The sequence below is a fragment of the Chiloscyllium plagiosum genome, unplaced genomic scaffold (genome assembly GCF_037043375.1).
Source record: "Chiloscyllium plagiosum isolate Xiang-an unplaced genomic scaffold, Cpla_swu_hap1 HiC_scaffold_33, whole genome shotgun sequence".
Taxonomy (NCBI): domain Eukaryota; kingdom Metazoa; phylum Chordata; class Chondrichthyes; order Orectolobiformes; family Hemiscylliidae; genus Chiloscyllium; species Chiloscyllium plagiosum.
Genome location: NW_028270171.1, coordinates 18,732,104 through 18,749,895, shown reverse-complemented (window position 1 = coordinate 18,749,895; position 17,792 = coordinate 18,732,104). Strand labels below are relative to the sequence as shown.

Here is a 17,792-nt window from a genome sequence, read left to right as displayed (position 1 = left end):
AAGGTTCCCAGACATCTGCAGCGACAATGAGAGCAGAGAAATCGAGTCAGTGCGGGGCAAGCAAGCCAAAGTGGAAGAGATTGAGCCCAATTAGAAAGTATGGTCCCGGTATGGCTAAGCACTTAAGAAAGACTGCAATAGTTGAACTTTTAGTTTTATTTCTTTATTTTTTGACTTAATACTAAGAAGGACTGTAATATTTTACTTTATTTCTGTTTTTTACACTATAGTAAAGGTGAATGTGATGTTTAACTTTCAACTTTGTTCTTTATTTCTTTCTACCTTGTTCTTAAGTTTTTATACTGAGGTAATTGTACCTAAGATGGCACCGTGTGTGGCAACATTGAAAACTTTTACTGTATTCCTGTACTTCTGTACTTGACTGCATGTGACCATGTAGTCTAAATCTAAATCTACATTTATACTCTATTCCTTTAGCAATAAATGCCAGCATTCAATTTGCTTTCCTTATTATTTAATGCATATTAGCTTTCCATATCCATACACAAGGACCCCAGAGCCCACTGCACCAAAGTATTTTGAAGTTTCTCTCTATTTAGATAAGTTGCCTTTCTATTCCTCTGACCCAATGGATAACCTCACACTTATCCATGTTAAACTTCATTTGCCAAATTTTGGCCCATTCACCTCAACTGTCTATATCCGTTTGTAAATTTCTAATTTTTTCATTGCAATTTACTTTCCCACCTATCTGCCAACTAGGAAAATACCCATTTATCATGAATCTCTGCTTTCTGTTGGTTAGTATCCAAACTAATGAATTACCCCTGACCTACCAATCAATAATGGTTGATCCTGTACTATTATAAGTCAGTCAGGCTCATAGACCAAGTCAAAAGCTAGAGGACTGGTAACAATATCCACAAATACTGTATGTGGCAGTTCAGGACTCACCATTACATTCTCAAAGGTAATTAGAGATGGACAATAGATTCTGACAGAGCCAGCAATGCCCAGATCCCATGAAGTAATTAAACGAAGTAAAGCCATGTCTGCTGAATGTTCACTTACCAGTTGCGGAACCAATAAAAACGGAGTGCCTAAGAGAGGAAATTGAAGGACTACAGATATCTTGGGAAGGTTGTAGGGATGGAAGGGAGTATAAAATAGGAAGGAACTAGGCCTTGATGATGAAGGTTGTGAACCCGAAAAGTAAAATGTTCTGTTTTACTGGCTTATCCTAGTGTTTAGAGGCAGTCGGAATTCAAGGGCTGAAGGTCCCCTATTGGAATGATTCTCTATGTATTCGACTGTATGCCTGTCCAGTGGCAGATCACAGCAGGGATCTGGCGGACCCTGAACCACCAAAGCCCTCTGGAGCCATACATGTGTATTTCGCTCCCAGCCCCGAGCGAAGATACTCGCTTTTTGAATAGGAGTGTCAGCCCTGATCAGCCATCCCATTAACTACCGCCTATTTCCATTCATATACTTCCTTGCCAGTTAACAAGAGTATGTGAAGACTAACCACACTACTGATACTAAAACCTATTACCTATCCCTTTATGAATGAGCATGAGATTGAGAACAGTAGTCACAAGTTTCTGTGAACGGTTTAATATTATCACAGTAAGGCAGCGCTCTCCAGCTATTGTGAGAATGAAAAATACATATTGTTAACGAGATTTGTATTCCGCCCTGTGATGTCAGAATCCTTTGTAACAATTATACTCAAACAAGGTACTAAAAATGTGATTTACTTGTAATGTTCAGAGATTCATGGGGGAGTGCCTTCACAAGAAGACTGCCACTCATTTGGTGGCACTCTGGATCTCTCCCGCGGTTTTCAGAAATAAAGTATCCGGGATGTGAAGCTGATGTCTGAAATTTACTTTTACATTTGGTGCCGTGACTCGTCCCTGAACAGAGGGAACGTCTCACTGGGCTGAGCAAGCAGCTCAAAAGTCTGCATCGGATAGAACAGAGTGGTAAGGGCGGCCCGGGGTATTTTACCCCAGGCCACTCCTTATATTCAGCCAGACGATCTTCCCCTCGCCCTATGGAACTGGTACCTTGAAGAGGCTGAACGGACCACCCGGGCCCAGTGTGTAAGGTAGGAACAGTTTGCCCCATTTGCTCTAAATTGCTGCAGGGTGACATTGGCTACTCTGAATTGTTCTTGAAGAAAAGGTCAGGACTGGGGACCCCAATCAGGGAAATGGTCGCCACGATCTTACGGATTTGGAAACGGGAATCGCCTCTTGCGAATATGACCAGTGGAAATTAAAACAGGGAAAGACAAGAAGTTAGGCTCACTGAGATTTCTCACCCTGCAGACCTAACGGGTGGAAATTTGTTAGAGCAGGAAGGTTGAAACTTTATTGCTGGAACAGCACAGCAGGTCAGGCAGCATCCAGGGAACAGGAGATTCGACGTTTCGGGCACAGGCCCTTCTTCAGGAATGAGCAGAGAGTGTTCAGCAGGAGAAGATAAAAGGTAGGGAGGAGGGACTTGGAGGAGGGGCGTTGGAAATGCGATAGGTGGAAAGAGGTCAAGGTGAGGGTGATAGGTCGGAGTAGGATGGAGGCGGGGAGGTCAAGAAGAAGACTGCAGGTCAGGAAGGCGGTGCCGGGCTGGAGGGATTCGGCTGAGACAAGGTGGGGGGAGGGGGGATGAAGAAACTGGTGAAGTCCAAGTTCATCCCCTGTGGTTGGAGGGTTCCCAGTCGGAAGATAAGACGCTCCTCCTCCGACCGTCGCGTTGTTGTGGTTTGGCGGTGGATGAGTCCAAAGACCTGCATATCCTCGGTGGAGTGGGAGGGGGAATTGAAATGCTGTGCTACAGGGTGGTTGGGTTGGTTCGTCCGGGTGGCCCAGAGGTGCTCTCTGAATCGCTCTCGGTGCGCCAAACTACTACCGCGCCTCCCTTGTCTGCTGGTTTGATAGTGAGGTTGGGGTTGCAACGGAGTGAGTGGAGGGCTGCGCGTTCCGAGGGTGAGAGGTTGGAGTGGGTGAGAGGGGTGGGGGAGTTCAGGTGGCGGTTAATATCGCGGCGGCAGTTGGCTATGCAGAGGTCGAGGGCAGGTAGGAGGCCAGCACGGGGTGTCCAGGTGGATGGGGTGTGTTGGAGGCGGGAGAAGGGGTCGTCAGAGGATGGGCGGGAGTCTTGGTTAAAGAAGTAGGCACGGAGGCGAAGGTGGCGGAAGAATTGTTCGATGTCACGCCGCCTGTTGAATTCATCAATCTGGAGCGTAGGGGAATGAAGGTGAGGCCTCTGCTGAGGTCCCTGTACACCTCCATCCCCCATCACGAAGGACTCAAAGCCCTCCGCTTCTTTCTTTCCCGCCGTACCGACCAGTACCCTTCCACTGACACCCTCCTTCGACTGACTGAACTGGTCCTCACCCTGAACAACTTCTCTTTCCAATCCTCCCACTTCCTCCAAACGAAAGGAGTAGCCATGGGCACCCGCATGGGCCCCAGCTATGCCTGCCTCTTCGTAGGATATGTGGAACAATCCATCTTCCGCAATTACACTGGCCCCACCCCCCACCTTTTCCTCCGCTACATCGATGACTGTATCGGCGCCGCCTCGTGCTCCCACGAGGAGGTTGAACAGTTCATCCACTTCACCAACACCTTCCACCCCGACCTCAAATTCACCTGGACAGTCTCAGATTCCTCCCTCCCCTTCCTCGACCTTTCTATTTCTATCTCAGGCGACCGAATCAACACGGACATCTACTACAAACCGACCGACTCCCACAGCTACCTGGACTACACCTCATCCCATCCTGCCCCCTGTAAAAACGCCATCCCATTCTCCCAATTCCTTCGACTCCGCCGCATCTGCTCCCAGGAGGACCAGTTCCAAAAACGCACATCCCAGATGGCCTCCTTCTTCAAGGACCGCAATTTCCCCCCCGACGTGGTCGACGATGCCCTCCACCGCATCTCTTCCACTTCCCGATCCTCCGCCCTTGAACCCCGCCCCTCCAACCGCCACCAGGACAGAACCCCACTGGTCCTCACCTACCACCCCACTAACCTCCATGTACAGCGCATCATCCGCCGTCATTTCCGCCACCTCCAAACGGACCCCACCACCAAGGATATATTTCCCTCCCCTCCCCTATCAGCATTCCGTATAGACCACTCCCTCCGTGACTCCCTCGTCAGATCCACACCCCCCACCAACCCAACCTCCACTCCCGGCACCTTCCCCTGCAACCGCAGGAGGTGCAAGACTTGCGCCCACACCTCCCCCCTCACCTCCCTCCAAGGCCCCAAAGGAAACTTCCATATCCGCCACAGATTCACCTGTACCTCCACACATATCATCTATTGCATCCTTTGCACCCGATGTGGCCTCCTCTATATTGGGGAGACAGGCCGCCTACTTGCGGAGCGTTTCAGAGAACACCTCTGGGACACCCGGACCAACCAACCCAACCACCCTGTAGCTCAACATTTCAATTCCCCCTCCCACTCCACCAAGGATATGCAGGTCTTTGGACTCCTCCATCGTCAGACCACAGCGAAACGACGGTTGGAGGAAGAACGCCTCATCTTCCGGCTAGGAACCCTCCAACCACAAGGGATGAACTCGGATTTCACCACTTTCCTCATTTCCCCTCCCCCCAGCCTGTCTCAGTCAAATCCATCAAATTCAGCACCGCCTTCCTAACCTGCAATCTTCTTCCCGACCTCTCCGCCCCCACCCCAGTCTGACCTATCACCTTCACCTTGACCTCTTTCCACCTATCACATTTCCGACGCCCCTCCCCCAAGTCCCTCCTCCCTATCTTTTATCTTAGCCTGCTGGACCAACTTTCCTCATTCCTGAAGAAGGGCTAATGCCCGAAACGTCGATTCTCCTGTTCCCTAGATGCTGCCTGACCTGCTGCGCTTTTCCAGCTTACAAGTTTGTTTCTCAATTTCCCTCTGTCTATTGGGGATAGAGGTGTTGACAATGGAGGGGACTCCCAAGACTTGGGAGATGTTGAAGGCAGATTGCGAGTGGGTAGATGGGAGACGAGAAAGGGAACGGGAACAGCACTGTAAGGAAGCGAAAATGCTCAATGATAAACAAGAAGGGTCAAAACATCGGCACGTTGCAGGGCATCTGAGCACTTCTCGGGATCCTGAGCTCAGGTCTGACATACCGACCCTGTTACAAGAAGAAGGGAATAGTAGATGAAGAATTGGGATTTTCCCTAATGCTCCGGAGCCTCCTATAAATCCATCCCCACTGCCGTACTCAGCTATCGGGACAACCTGTGTAACTGATCATGTTAAAAGGTGCCCTAGGAAACCAGCTACACCCTTTGCCCTGGAGTTGACCACCTCCATGTCACTCCTAGAACAATGCTCCATAAGACAGCTGCCGAATCCTAAGGCAGATGAGGAGGACAAGCCACTAACTATTGGGGTCTATGTCCTGTGGAAACCCCAAGAGATGATTATGATCATGATCCAGGCCCCTGACCACAAAGATAAATCTGCCCAATTCGCCCAATATGCTCGGCGTACGATTCAGATGTATAATGGGGCCCCTGGGATCTGTTTGTCCTTTGTTGCATGATATTGTCACCCAAAGAAGTCACTAGGTGGCAGGAGCAGATGGGTGAGGGCGAAGGCAAGGGGCCAGTCCTCACATATGACAATTTGAACAACAGACCGAAGGAAGATACACAAGCAAACCAAATTGTCCATTCGTTAGAGCGCGCCCTGAAACAGCCTTTCAATATTAGTAAGGTCCTGGATCGCAGACCTAAGCCAGGAGAGTCTGGAGAGGACTTTTGGAACAGATTTGTGGCCTGTTACGGTTCCTACGATGGGAAGGACTCACCATTGTTTAATTCTATGATTTTGTAACGCATCCCCTCGATTATTGCAGACATGGTCCATACCAACAACATGGATTGGTCAGACAACACCAGGACGCAGATGAGATGGGCTCTTCTCTACTATTGGGATGGCCAAAATGACCACAAGCCATGCTCCAGAACTCAGCTACGCATGGAATTTCTTTCATTGCCATATGGTCACAACCGGCGTTCCGTATGTACCACTTATTCTCACTGGGACCAGGATATCTCCCAGGGACAAAATCTCCCTCAGATGTCTGCTCAGTGGCCCCCACCATAAGGCCTTTCCCCAAGGGGACCCTGGAGAGGTGAAACTGGGGTGTCTCCTGACATGCCTTAGAAGAGGGGAGGCAGGGCCAAAACCGGAAACCTGGTTAGACAGACAGGCCCGAACTTGAACGGCAGGAAAACCAGCCACTGGAGAGCCGAATGTCCCTTTCGCACTGGATCTGACAATCTGCACCAGGTCTGCTGCCCACGACCCCTTTCACCTCCAACAACCCTGACTTCTGGGCCAGAATTTCCCGGTGGTCAGTACATCTCTCCAGCGGGAACCTCACATTACCCTGCAGGTGACTGGAATACCTATCCTGTTTATGATTGACATGGGGGCCACCAATTCCACCCTCAATCAGGAAATTGTGAGGGAAAGGAAATTCCAATTATTGGGTGAGACTGTGGTCCTTGCTGGTTTTGAGGGATCGAGCGGGATATATCATAAAACTGTGCCACTGACAGCTGAGTTCTGTGGACAAGCCTGTACTATATCGTTCACGATAACGAGTAAAATTGGTTGGAATTTGGCAGAGAGAGATCTGTTCCATCCCCTGTGAGTCAAGATCATCTGTTCAGATGACAGCGTAACTTTGGGACTCCACAGCCTACCGCAGTGCCACCAATTTCCAGTTCCCCAGTAGCAGGGGCTCAGCATTGATCAATCCACCATTACACTGCCATTACCGACACCGGACCCCCACGTGACAAAGAAAGGACAAAGAACAAAGAAAATTTACAGCCCAGTAACATTCCCTTTGGCCTTCCAAGCTTGAGCTGATCCAAATCCACTGTCTAAACCTGTCATCTAATTCTTAAGCATCTGTATCCGTCTGCTCCCCACTTACTCATGCATCTGTCCAGACGCATCTTAAATGAATCTACTGTGCCTGCCTCGACTACCTCTGCTGGCAATGCATTCCAGGCACCTACCACCTTCTGTGTAAAGGACTTCCTGCGTGTATCCCCCTTAAACTTTTCACCTCTCACCTTGAAACCATGATCTCTCAATATTGAATCCTTCACCCTGGGGAAAAGATTATCTCTATCTACCCTGTCTATACCTTTCATGATTTTGTAGACCTCAATCAGGTCCCTCCTCAATCTCCTTTTTTCTAATGAAAACAATCCTAACCTACTCAACATCTCTTCATAGCTAGCACCTTCCATACCAGGCAACATCCTTGTAAACCTTCTCTGAACCCTCTCCAAAGTTTCCACATCCTTTTGGTAATGTGGCGACCAGAACTGTACACAATATTCTAAATGCGACCGAACCAACGTCTTGTGCAATTTTAACATGACCTGTCTGCTATTATACTAAAAACCCCGTCTGATGAAGGCAAGCAGACCATATGCCTTCTTGACCATTCTATCCACCTGTGCAGCAACCTTCAGGGTACAATGGACCTGAACTCCCAGATCTCTCTGCTCATCAACTTTTCCCAAGGCTCTTCCGTTTACTATATAATTCGCTCTAGAATTAGACTTCCCAAAATGCACCTCCTCACATTTGCCTGGATTGAATTCCATCTACCACTTCTCGCCCAACTCTCCAGTCTATCTATATTCTTCTGTATTCCATAGTTGACCTCCTCACCTCCCAAAAGATTCAACATCTGATACAGGCGCATCAAAACAAATACGAAACAGTCCTACGAAACAACCCACTACTGACTTTCTCCCATTGCACCAACTTGAATCCTGCTATATTTTTAACTGAACCCCCACAGCACCTCTCCTCTCTTGACCACAACTACCTGTTACGGAACCCCTTTTTACCTCTTCCTGCGCTGATCTAACAGACTTCACCTTCTATGTGGATGGCAGCTCCTTTGTTTCACCCGCAGGCCAGCAGTGTTCTGGATATGCGATTGGCACAGACACAGAGGTTGTTGAACACATGGGGTTTGCGATGCCCCTATCAGCACAGAAGGCTGATTTGTTTGCCCTCACCCGAGCTTGCATTTTGACAGATGGGAAGTCAGCCAATATTTACCCAAACTCTCCTCATGCATTCGGGATCGCTCACGATTACGGCACTTTATGGGAGCATAGGGGATGTTTAACTTCCACGGGACAACCCATCAGTAATGCTGTATTCGTGCAGCTACCATCCAACCGAGCGGTAATCAAATGTTTAGCTCCCATTGTGCAGCTGATAGGGTCTCCAACGGCAACGCACAGGTAGACGCCTCCACCAAGCAGGCGCCCTTTCAGCTGGCTCCCATCTGGTTCACAGCAACACTTAGTTACAAGAAATATGCAGATGGGTATGGGCTAGACCTGGGTGAGATACGTGACTTACAGGGGTTGCCCCTGTGGAGGAGCACAGACAATGGTCGCAGGTGGAATGCTCCCTTAACGATCAGACCAAACTGTGGATAACCCTGCAAGACAGGGTTGCTGGAGGGGCACCACCTCACTCCCATTTATCTCTCCACCCCCAAGGCTCCCAGCCTCATTCCTAATGAAGGGTCCCGGCCTGATTTTCCTGCTCCTCAGATGCTGCCTGACTTGCTGTGCTTTTCCAGAAACACACTCTCAACTCTGATCTCCAGCATCTGCAGACCTCACTGTCTCCTGCCAGAGGAAGTGGTGGAGGCTGGTACAATTACAACATTTAAAAGGCATCTGGATGGGTATATGATTGGAAGGGTTTCGAGGGATTTGGGCTGGGTGCTGGCAGTTGGGACTAGATTGGGTTGGGATATTTGGTCGGCATGGATGAGTTGGACCGAAGGGTCTGTTTCCATGCTGTACATCTCTATGAATGTATGACTCTAAAACTAATGCTGGAAAGGGGATGCCTTGGAACTACTCCCCTTGCCTGGTGAGCCTTTCAATTGTTTACAGTTAAATTTCATAGAGCTACCTAAGGTACAATGCTACAAGTATTGTTTGTTGATAATAGAGGTCTTCAGCAGGTGGATTGAGGCAATCCCGATAACAGACAACACAGCTACAACAGTTGTGAAAATATTATTGAGGGAAATAATACCCCACTATGGACTCCCTGAGACAAGAAGTTCTGATAATGGGCCACATTTTGTGGCTAACATTAATAAAGACCTCTGCAAGGCACTGGCCATAAAGCAGCAATCCCACAGCACCCATCATCGCAAGACAGCTGGGGTAGTGGAGCGAGTAAATGGCACCCTGAAGAACAAATTGGCCAAGCTATGCCTGGAAACAGGCCTAAACTGGTTAAAGGTCCTACCCTTCGCCCTGTTCCACATGAGGGCCACCTCCTCAGGTAAAACCGGGCTGTCTCTTGCCGGGGTTGTTTATGGGAAGCCCATGAAGACCCCATTGGGACCAAGGATAATTCGACTTCCCCTCCCCAAGAGATTAGAAATTAATACCTTCGGGGAGGAGATGGGAAAGTACCTGCAGAAATTAACCAAAACTCTTCAAAGTTTGCATTCGCAGGGCCGCCAGGCCTACCAAGGGAGCGACGACCTGCCTGAAGGGGATTACCCTGCTGTGGAGCCTGGGGATTTCATCCTGATAAAGAATTGGGACTGAAGGAAGCTGGAACCCAGGTGGGAAGGACCATTTCAGGCGCTGCTAACCATTCCCACAGCTGTGAAGGTGCAAGGCCAATCCCGGTAGATCCACAGAACCGACTGCAAGACAGTCAGTGCAGGAACTGATAACCATTAGACATGAAGCTGTATTCCGTACTTGTGACTTTGGGGAAAATGACTTTGGGGATAGATGGGTTTCAAACTGACATTCCTATGCACCTGGCCTTTTTTGCACCTGGCCTACCAGACGGCCCGTGTGACAGGGAGAGACACTCACTGCTGGGTATGTGACCCCATGCCACCTCATTCAGCAGGGTGGGGGGAGGGTTATTCCTTTGTGGCCCATTCCTTTCCGCTGGCATGAGGTGGCCGACTGGCTACTACACCGGAGCATTTCTGGTGAACCTGGCAAAACCGAGGATGCACAGGAATGGCAGTCTGCAGATTATAATATGTCCCTGTTCAGGGATTGATACCAGCCTAACTTCAACAGGTCACATAGGCCTCACTCCCTCATTGCCCTCAATAACACTATGGGTGACAACATTTGTTTCAAGTGCGTAGGGAAGTCCCCAGAAGGCACTTATGTGGGATCAAGTAAGTGCTCCTTTAATATCCCCTGGGTTGAGCCTATTCAGAACCGAATGGAACATGGCTATTTTGTGTGTAATTGGGCCACCATCTCAAATAAGAAATCGGGCTCCCTCTGGAATAACCCTGTTCCCCCGGTTATGGGGGTTGCAGTTTCCAATTTAATAGCCTACAATGGCTGTATTTTATTTGTGGGGTTAAGGCCTACTCATGGCTCCCCTCAGAATGGAGCAAGGAGTCATGTTCCATGGGGTGTGCAGTACCACGTGTCCGAGTTCTGGATGACTTACCCTCACCCCTGAGACTCAAGAGGTCCCTCACCGGGTTCTTTACCTGGGTTGGAATGTTCTCTCCCCCTACAGGAATCTACCTACTAGTCCAGGAAATGCGTTAGCTCAGGACAGTGTGGGAAAGGGTCGCAAATGACACTGCAAATGCCCTAAATGAAATTAATGGGGAGATAAACTTGGTTGAGTCTTTTGAAGAAGTAACAAAGAGGATTGATGAGGGTAGAGAGGTGGACATGATCTATATGGACTTCAGTAAGGTATTCATCGAGGTTCCCCATGGTTAGCAAGGTTAGATCTCATGGAATACAGGGAGAACTCACCATTTGGATACAGAACTGGCTCAAAGGGAGAAGACAGTGGGTGGTGGTGGAGAGTTGATTTTTAAGACTGAAGGCCTGAGTGCCTGAAGGACTGGAGTGCTACAAGGATCGATGCTGAGTCCACTACTTTTCATCATTTATATAAATTATTTGGATGTGAGCTTATAGATATAGTTAGTAAGTTTGCAGGTGACACCAAAATTAGAGATGCAGTGGACAGCGAAGAAGGTTACCTCAGAGTACAATGGAATCTTGACCAGATGGGTCAATGGGCTGAGAAATGGCAGATGGAGTTTAATTTAGATAAATGTGAGGTGCTACATTTTGGGAAAGCAAATCATAGCAGGACTTATACACTTAATGGTAAGATCCTCAGGAGTGTTGCTGAACAAAGAGACCTTGTAGTGCAGGTTCATAGCTCCTTGAAAGTGAGTCACAGATAGATAGGATAGTTTGGTATCCTTTCCTTTATTGGTCAGAGTATTGAGTACAGGAGTTGAGAGGTCATGTTATGTCTGTACAGGACATTGGTTAGGCCATTGATGGAATATTGCATGCAATTCTGGTCTTCTTCCTATCAGAAAGATGTTGTGAAACTTGAAAGGGTTCAGAAAAGATTTACAAAGATGTTGCCAGGGTTGAAGGATTTGAGCTATAGGAAGAGGTTGATAGGCTAGGGCTGTTTTCCCTGGAGCATCGGAGGCTGAGGGGAGACCTTATAGAGCTTTACAAAATCATGAGGGGCAGAAATAGGACAGATAGACAAAGTCTTTTCCCTGGGGTGGGGGAGTCCAGAACTAGAGGGCATAGGTTTAGGGTGAGAGGGGAAAGATATAAAAGAGACCTAAGGGGCAACTTTTTCACACAGAGGGTAGTACGTGTATGGAATGAGCTGCCAGAGAAAGTGGTGGAGGCGAGTCCAATTGCAACATTTAAAAGGCATTTGGATGGGTATATAGGTATATAAGAAGGGTTTTGAGGGACATGGGCCAAGTGCCGGCAATTGGGACTAGATTAGGTTGGGATATCTGGTCGGCATGGACGTGTTGGACCGAAGCGTCTGTTTCCATGCTGCACATGTCTATGACTCTGTGAGAGGTTGCCAGGGAGTAACCACATCTTGAGATAATAACAGATTCTGACCCCTGCATGCTATGTTGACACGCAGACTGTTTTCAAAAGTAGTTTTCTGTTTTCCATTTCCCCTTCCCCACTTGCATCCCTCCTCAACTTCTAACCTAATATGTACTAATTAATGATGAATGACAGTTAACTGCCAGACATTGTTTAAATTTTAAACTAGGCAAGATGACTCGGATTGGGCAAAGCATTGCCCTAAGAAATGAATGGCTTTAACCATTGCATTGAGTTTAAACAGGCTCCTTTTCATTTCAAAAACATACTTTATTCATAAAAATATATTTATATACAGACATAGTCACTGAAGCAGTTTGTTTCTGTACAGTAACATATGAAGAAACAAACAAAAATTGGAGTTTGACTCTATCCAACGAACAAGTCCAGGCAAGTTACTTGTACAAGACTATATTTACATATATTTGAGGCATCAGGCGAGTCTAATAACTGAACGAACTCACATTTAACTTTGGCAGAAAGATCTTAGGTGGTTTTCTCCTACTGCTCCTTCACAACAGCTGCTCAACTTTAGTGTGGCCCTCAGTACATAGTCCTGGATCTTGGAATGTGCCCATCTGCAACACTCAATCAAGGTCAACTCCTTGTTCTGGAAGACCAACAAGTTTCAGGTAGACCAAAGAGCATCTTTCACCGAGTTGATGGTCTTCCATGCACAGTTGATGTTTGTCTCAGTATGCATCCCGGGGAACAGACTGTAGAGCACAGAGACCTGCTTCACAGAGCTGCTCAGGATGGAACTCAAGAAGCACCATAGCATTCTCACTCCGGACTTCTTTTGCAGAGACACATTCCAGCTGAAGATGTGTGACAGTCTCTACAGGTAATCAACTGGGCAAAAATGGGTACTGCAAATGCTGGAGATTAGAGTCAAGATTAGAGTGGTGCTGGAAAAGCACAGCAGGTCAGGCAGTATCCGAGGGGCAGGAAAATTGACGTTTCGGGAAAAGCCCTTCTTCCAAGCTAAAACTAGGACAGAGTTTCTGCTAAGGGAGTATGCATAGCTCGGAGCTAAATTAAAAAGCAGAACTGAAAAGGAAATAATCTCTTGATTACTACCTGAGTCACGAGCTAATTGGCACAGGGTCAATAGATTAAGCAGGCAAATACATGGCTTAAAGATTGGTGTGGGAGAAATGGGCACCAGTACTGGGGAAGGAGGGATCTGCTCCAATGGAACAGTTTTCATCTTAACTGTGCTACGACCAGAGTCCCAGTGAATTGCATAACTAGGGCTGTAGACAGGGCTTCAAACTAAATAGGTGGGGGGAAGGGTTCGCTTATCAGGGAAATTAGACAACCCAAATTAAAGGAGGAGGTAAGAGTGCAGAACTCAGGAGAGGTTATTAAAATCTCGAGCACAGACACAAATAGGACAAAGTATATGAAAAGGGTTAACAATTAAATTTCAAGCATGCTGGACAAACAAATGACAATGAGAACAGGGACGGTTAATATAGGACTGTAGGTGGTATATCTGAATGCATGCAATATAAGGAATAAGGTAAATGAACTTGTGGTGCAGATTGAAATTGGAAGGTATGACATGGTGGACATCATGGAGATGTAGCTGCAAGGGGATCAGGACTGGGAGCTGAATATTGAAGGACATAAATCCTATCAAAGAGGTAGGCAGGTGGGCAAAGGGGCTGGGTTGCTTTATTCGAAAGGAATGAAATTAAATCAATAGAAAGAAATGAAGTAGGACGAGATGCGGTCCGTGCAGGTAGAGTTGAGGAACCGCAAAGGTGAAAAAAACCACAGTTGGAGTTATGCACAGGCCTCCAAACAGTAGTCAGGAGCTGGGGCCCAAGATACACCAGAGATAGAAAAGATGTGCAGGAAAGGCAGTGATCCTGGGGGATTTTAATATGCAGGTGGACTGGGAAAATCAGGTTGGTAGAGGATTGCAAGAAAAGAAATTTGTGGAATGTCTACGACATGGCTTTTTGGAGCAGGTTGTGGTGGAGCCCAATAGGGAACAGGCAATACTGGATTTAATATTGTGCAGTGAGACAGGTTTGATGAGGGAGCTTAAAGTGAAGGAACCCTTAGGAGGCAGTGATCATTATATGATTGAATTTACTCTGCAATTTGAAAGGGAGAAGATAGAATAGATGGTATAACAGCTGAATAAAAGCAACGACAGAGACATGAGGGAGGAGCTGGATAAAATTGACTGAGAGAGGAGCCTAGCAGGAAAGACAGTGGAACGGCAATGGCAGGAGTTTCTGGGAGTAATTCAGGAGACACAGCAGAGATTCATCCTGAGGAAAAAGAAGCATGGTACAGGGAGGATGAGGCAACCATGGCTGACCAGGGAAGTCAGAGATAGCATAAAAGCAAAAGAAAAAGCATATAATGTGGCAAAGGGCAGTGGGAAACCAGAGAATTGGGAAGCTTACAAAGACCAATAGAGGGCAACAAAAAAAGAAATAAGGAGGGAGAAGATTAAATATGAGAATAAGCTAGCCAGTAATATAAAGGAAGACAGTAAGAGTTTCTTTAGATATATACGGGGCAAAAGAGAGGCAAGAGTGGATATTGGGCCATTGGAAAATGACGCTGGAGAGATAATAACGGGGAACAAGGATATGGCTAAGGAATTGAATAATTACTTCACATCATCTTCACGGTGGAAGACCCGAGTAATATCCCAAAAATTCAAGAAAGTGAGGGGTCAGAGCTGAGTACTGTGGCTATCACCAAGGAGAAGGTGCTAGAAAAACTGAATGGATGAATCACCTGGACCAGATGGACTATACCCCTGGGTTCAAGAGGAGATAGCTACAGAGATAGTGGAGGCATCAGTGGGGATCTTTCAGGAATCACTAGAATCAGGAAGGGTCCCAGAGGATTGGAAAATTGCTGACATGATGCTCCTGTTTGAAAAGGGAGTAAGGCAAAACATGGAAAATTACAGACCGATTACCCTAGCCTCAGCCGTAGGTAAGATCCTGGAATCCATTGTGAAGGATGAAATTTCTGAATACCTGGAAATGTATGGTAAAATAGTGCAAACTCAGCATAGTTTCAAGTGGAGGTCATGCCTGTCAAATCTTCTAGAATTCTTTGAGAAAGTAACAAACACATTAGACAAAGAAGAGCAAATGGATGTTATCTACCTGGACTTCAAGAAGGCCTTTAACAAGGTGCCGCACAGGAGGCTACTGAGTAAGATAAGGGCCTATGGTGTTGGAGGCAAGGTGTTAGCTTGACTATCTGGCAAAAACCAAGAGTGGGGTTAAAAGGGTCCTTCTCAGAATGGTAGCCGGTGACAAGTGATATTCTGCAAGGCTCAGTGTTGGGACCACAACTTTTCAGTTTATACATTAACAATCTAGATGAAGGAACTAAGGGCATTCTGGCTAAGTTTGCAGAAGATATAAAGATAGCATTGAAGAGACGGAGACAGACTGGGCAAAGAAGTGGCAGATGGAGTACAACATGGGAAAGTGTGAGGTCAAGCACTTCGGTAGGAATAATAGAGGTCTGTTTTCTAAATGGGAGAAAATTCAAAAGTCTGAAGTGCAAAGAGACTTGAGAGTTCTAGTCCAGGATTCTCTCAAGGTAAACTTGCAGGTTAAGTCAGTAGTTAGGAAGGCAAATGCAATGATGGCATTTATTTTGAGAGGCCTTGAATATGAAAGCAGGAATGTACTTCTGAGGTTCTATAAGGCTCTGGCCAGACCACATTTGGAGCACTGTGCACAGTTTTAGGCTGCATTTTCAAGAAGGATGTACTGGCCCTGACAGTGTTTAGAGGAGGTTCTTGAGAATGGTCCCAGGAATGAAAGGCATAACATATGAGGAACATTTGAGGCCTATAGACTCATTAAGTCTATACTCAATGGAATTTAGAAGGATGAGGGGGGGATCTAATTGAAACATTCAGAATACCAAATGGCCAAGACAGAGTGGATGTTGGCAAGATGTTTCCACTGGTAGGTGAGCTTAAAAATGTGTTGCTGGAAAAGCGCAGCAAGACCTGAGAGATAAGGAGAAACTTCTTCAGCCAGAGACAGGTGGATGTATGGAATTCATTGCCATTGAAGGCTGTGGCAGCTAGATGATTGAGTATATTTGAGACTGAGATAGACAGGTTCTTTAGTATAAAGAGGATCAAGGGTCACATGGACAAAGCAGGAGAATGGAATTGAGAAACATATCAGCCATGATTGAATGACAGAACAGACTCGATGGGCTGAATGGCCTGATTTCTGCTCCTTTGTCTTATGGTCTTATGAGTGACTGCAATGGCACAGGTTCCAGGAATAGGCTAGACCTGCACCACATATAACAACACCGATAGTATCTCTCACCGGATGACCAGATTTTTACCCACAATGGAGATGGAATAGAGCTCCCAGTTTCTGCCTCACCTTGGCGATATGCTTCTCCCAAGATTTTGTGCACTCTCCGGTCCCTCCGAACAATATTCCCAGCACTTTTAAGTAATCTTTCCTGATGGTGAAGGGGATGAAGAGTCGTTTGGTCCAGTTTTCAAAGAACATGGCCTTGCTCTTGCCTCGATTTACCTTGGTTACTGATGCCAGTTCAAACTGTTCATAAATGCTCATGAGTCTACACACTGAAAGCGGATCTGCACAGATAACAGCAACCTCGTCCATTTGCAGGGAGGCTTAAACCTGCAGGCCTCCACTGCCTGGAATAGCCACCTCTCTTAGGTTCTTATCCTTCCTAATGGACTTGGCAAAAGTTCAGTACAACATATAAACAAGGCAGGAAAGGGTGGGCAGCTCTGCCTAACTCCAGATCTGATCAAGGATCTTTCTATTCCCACCCATTGATTGAGACTGCACTAATGATGTTAGTGTAGAGCAGTAGGATCCAATAGAAGATTCCCTCCCCAAATCCCATTTTGGAGATCACGGCCCTATATATAGGTGTGTCATATCCCATCAAAGGCCTTCTCCTGGTCCAAGTCGATGAGTCATGCATCCACCATCCTGTCCTGCACATTGACAATCATATCCCTAAGGAGCACAAGGCTCTCAGAGATCATCCTGCCTGGTACAGTGTGGGCTTGTTCAGGGTGAATCACTGATTCCACTGCAGACCTGACCAGGTTGGCAATGACCTGGGACAGATTTTTTAATCTACATTCAGCAGTGAAATTGGTCACCAATTTCTAAGTTCCTCCCTCTCTCCGCTTGTAGATGAGGATGCAGATACCTTTCCTCATGGATTCACACATGCTACTTGACAAAAGCATAGTGTTCCACATACCTCCAGCAGGTCCTGACCAATAAGTCCCACAGAGCCAAACAAAACTCAGCCAGTAAGCTGTCATTTCAGGGAGTTTTATTCTTTTCTAAGGACTCAAGGGCCTTGGTCAACTCATCCAGAGATAACGGCTGGCCCCGCCTCTCACCCATGCTATCATCCAAGACTTGCATGATAGATGATGGGAATGACTGGAAGGCCACTCTGTCTGTGGGCTTCATGTCACACAGTCTGTCATAAAAGGATTTGCTGATCCTCAGGATGTCAGACTGAGATGACGTTACCAAGCCATCTTCTTCCTTCAGGCTGTTGAACACAAAGTTCTCCCTGTGCAGCTTCTGAAAGAAAAAAAGTGAGCACATCTCATCCTACGCCACGATGTGAATTCTGGACCAGAAGATATTATTGGAGACCTTCAAGGCAAAGAGCGAGGCTTGCTGGCGCTTCACCTCCTGGAGATCCTCCATGATATCAAACCCCATTGTCTGCAGCAGGATAAGGGTCTGCGTTTCTGGAGTTTGGATAGTATTCCCCTCTTTCTCTCGCCTTCTGACAT

The 17,792-nt window shown here is 47.0% G+C and overlaps 1 long non-coding RNA gene across 1 annotated transcript in view; it reads left to right on the top strand.

Moving 5' to 3' along the window:
* The first annotated feature begins 1,867 nt into the window (after positions 1-1,867).
* LOC148141235 (uncharacterized) overlaps positions 1,868-17,792 on the top strand; it is a 41,043-nt gene continuing 25,118 nt past the window's right edge. The window contains exons 1-2 of the long non-coding RNA XR_015752533.1: positions 1,868-2,074; positions 5,860-9,648. This is a non-coding gene — a long non-coding RNA (uncharacterized LOC148141235). The remainder of the gene's footprint in view (positions 2,075-5,859; positions 9,649-17,792) is intronic.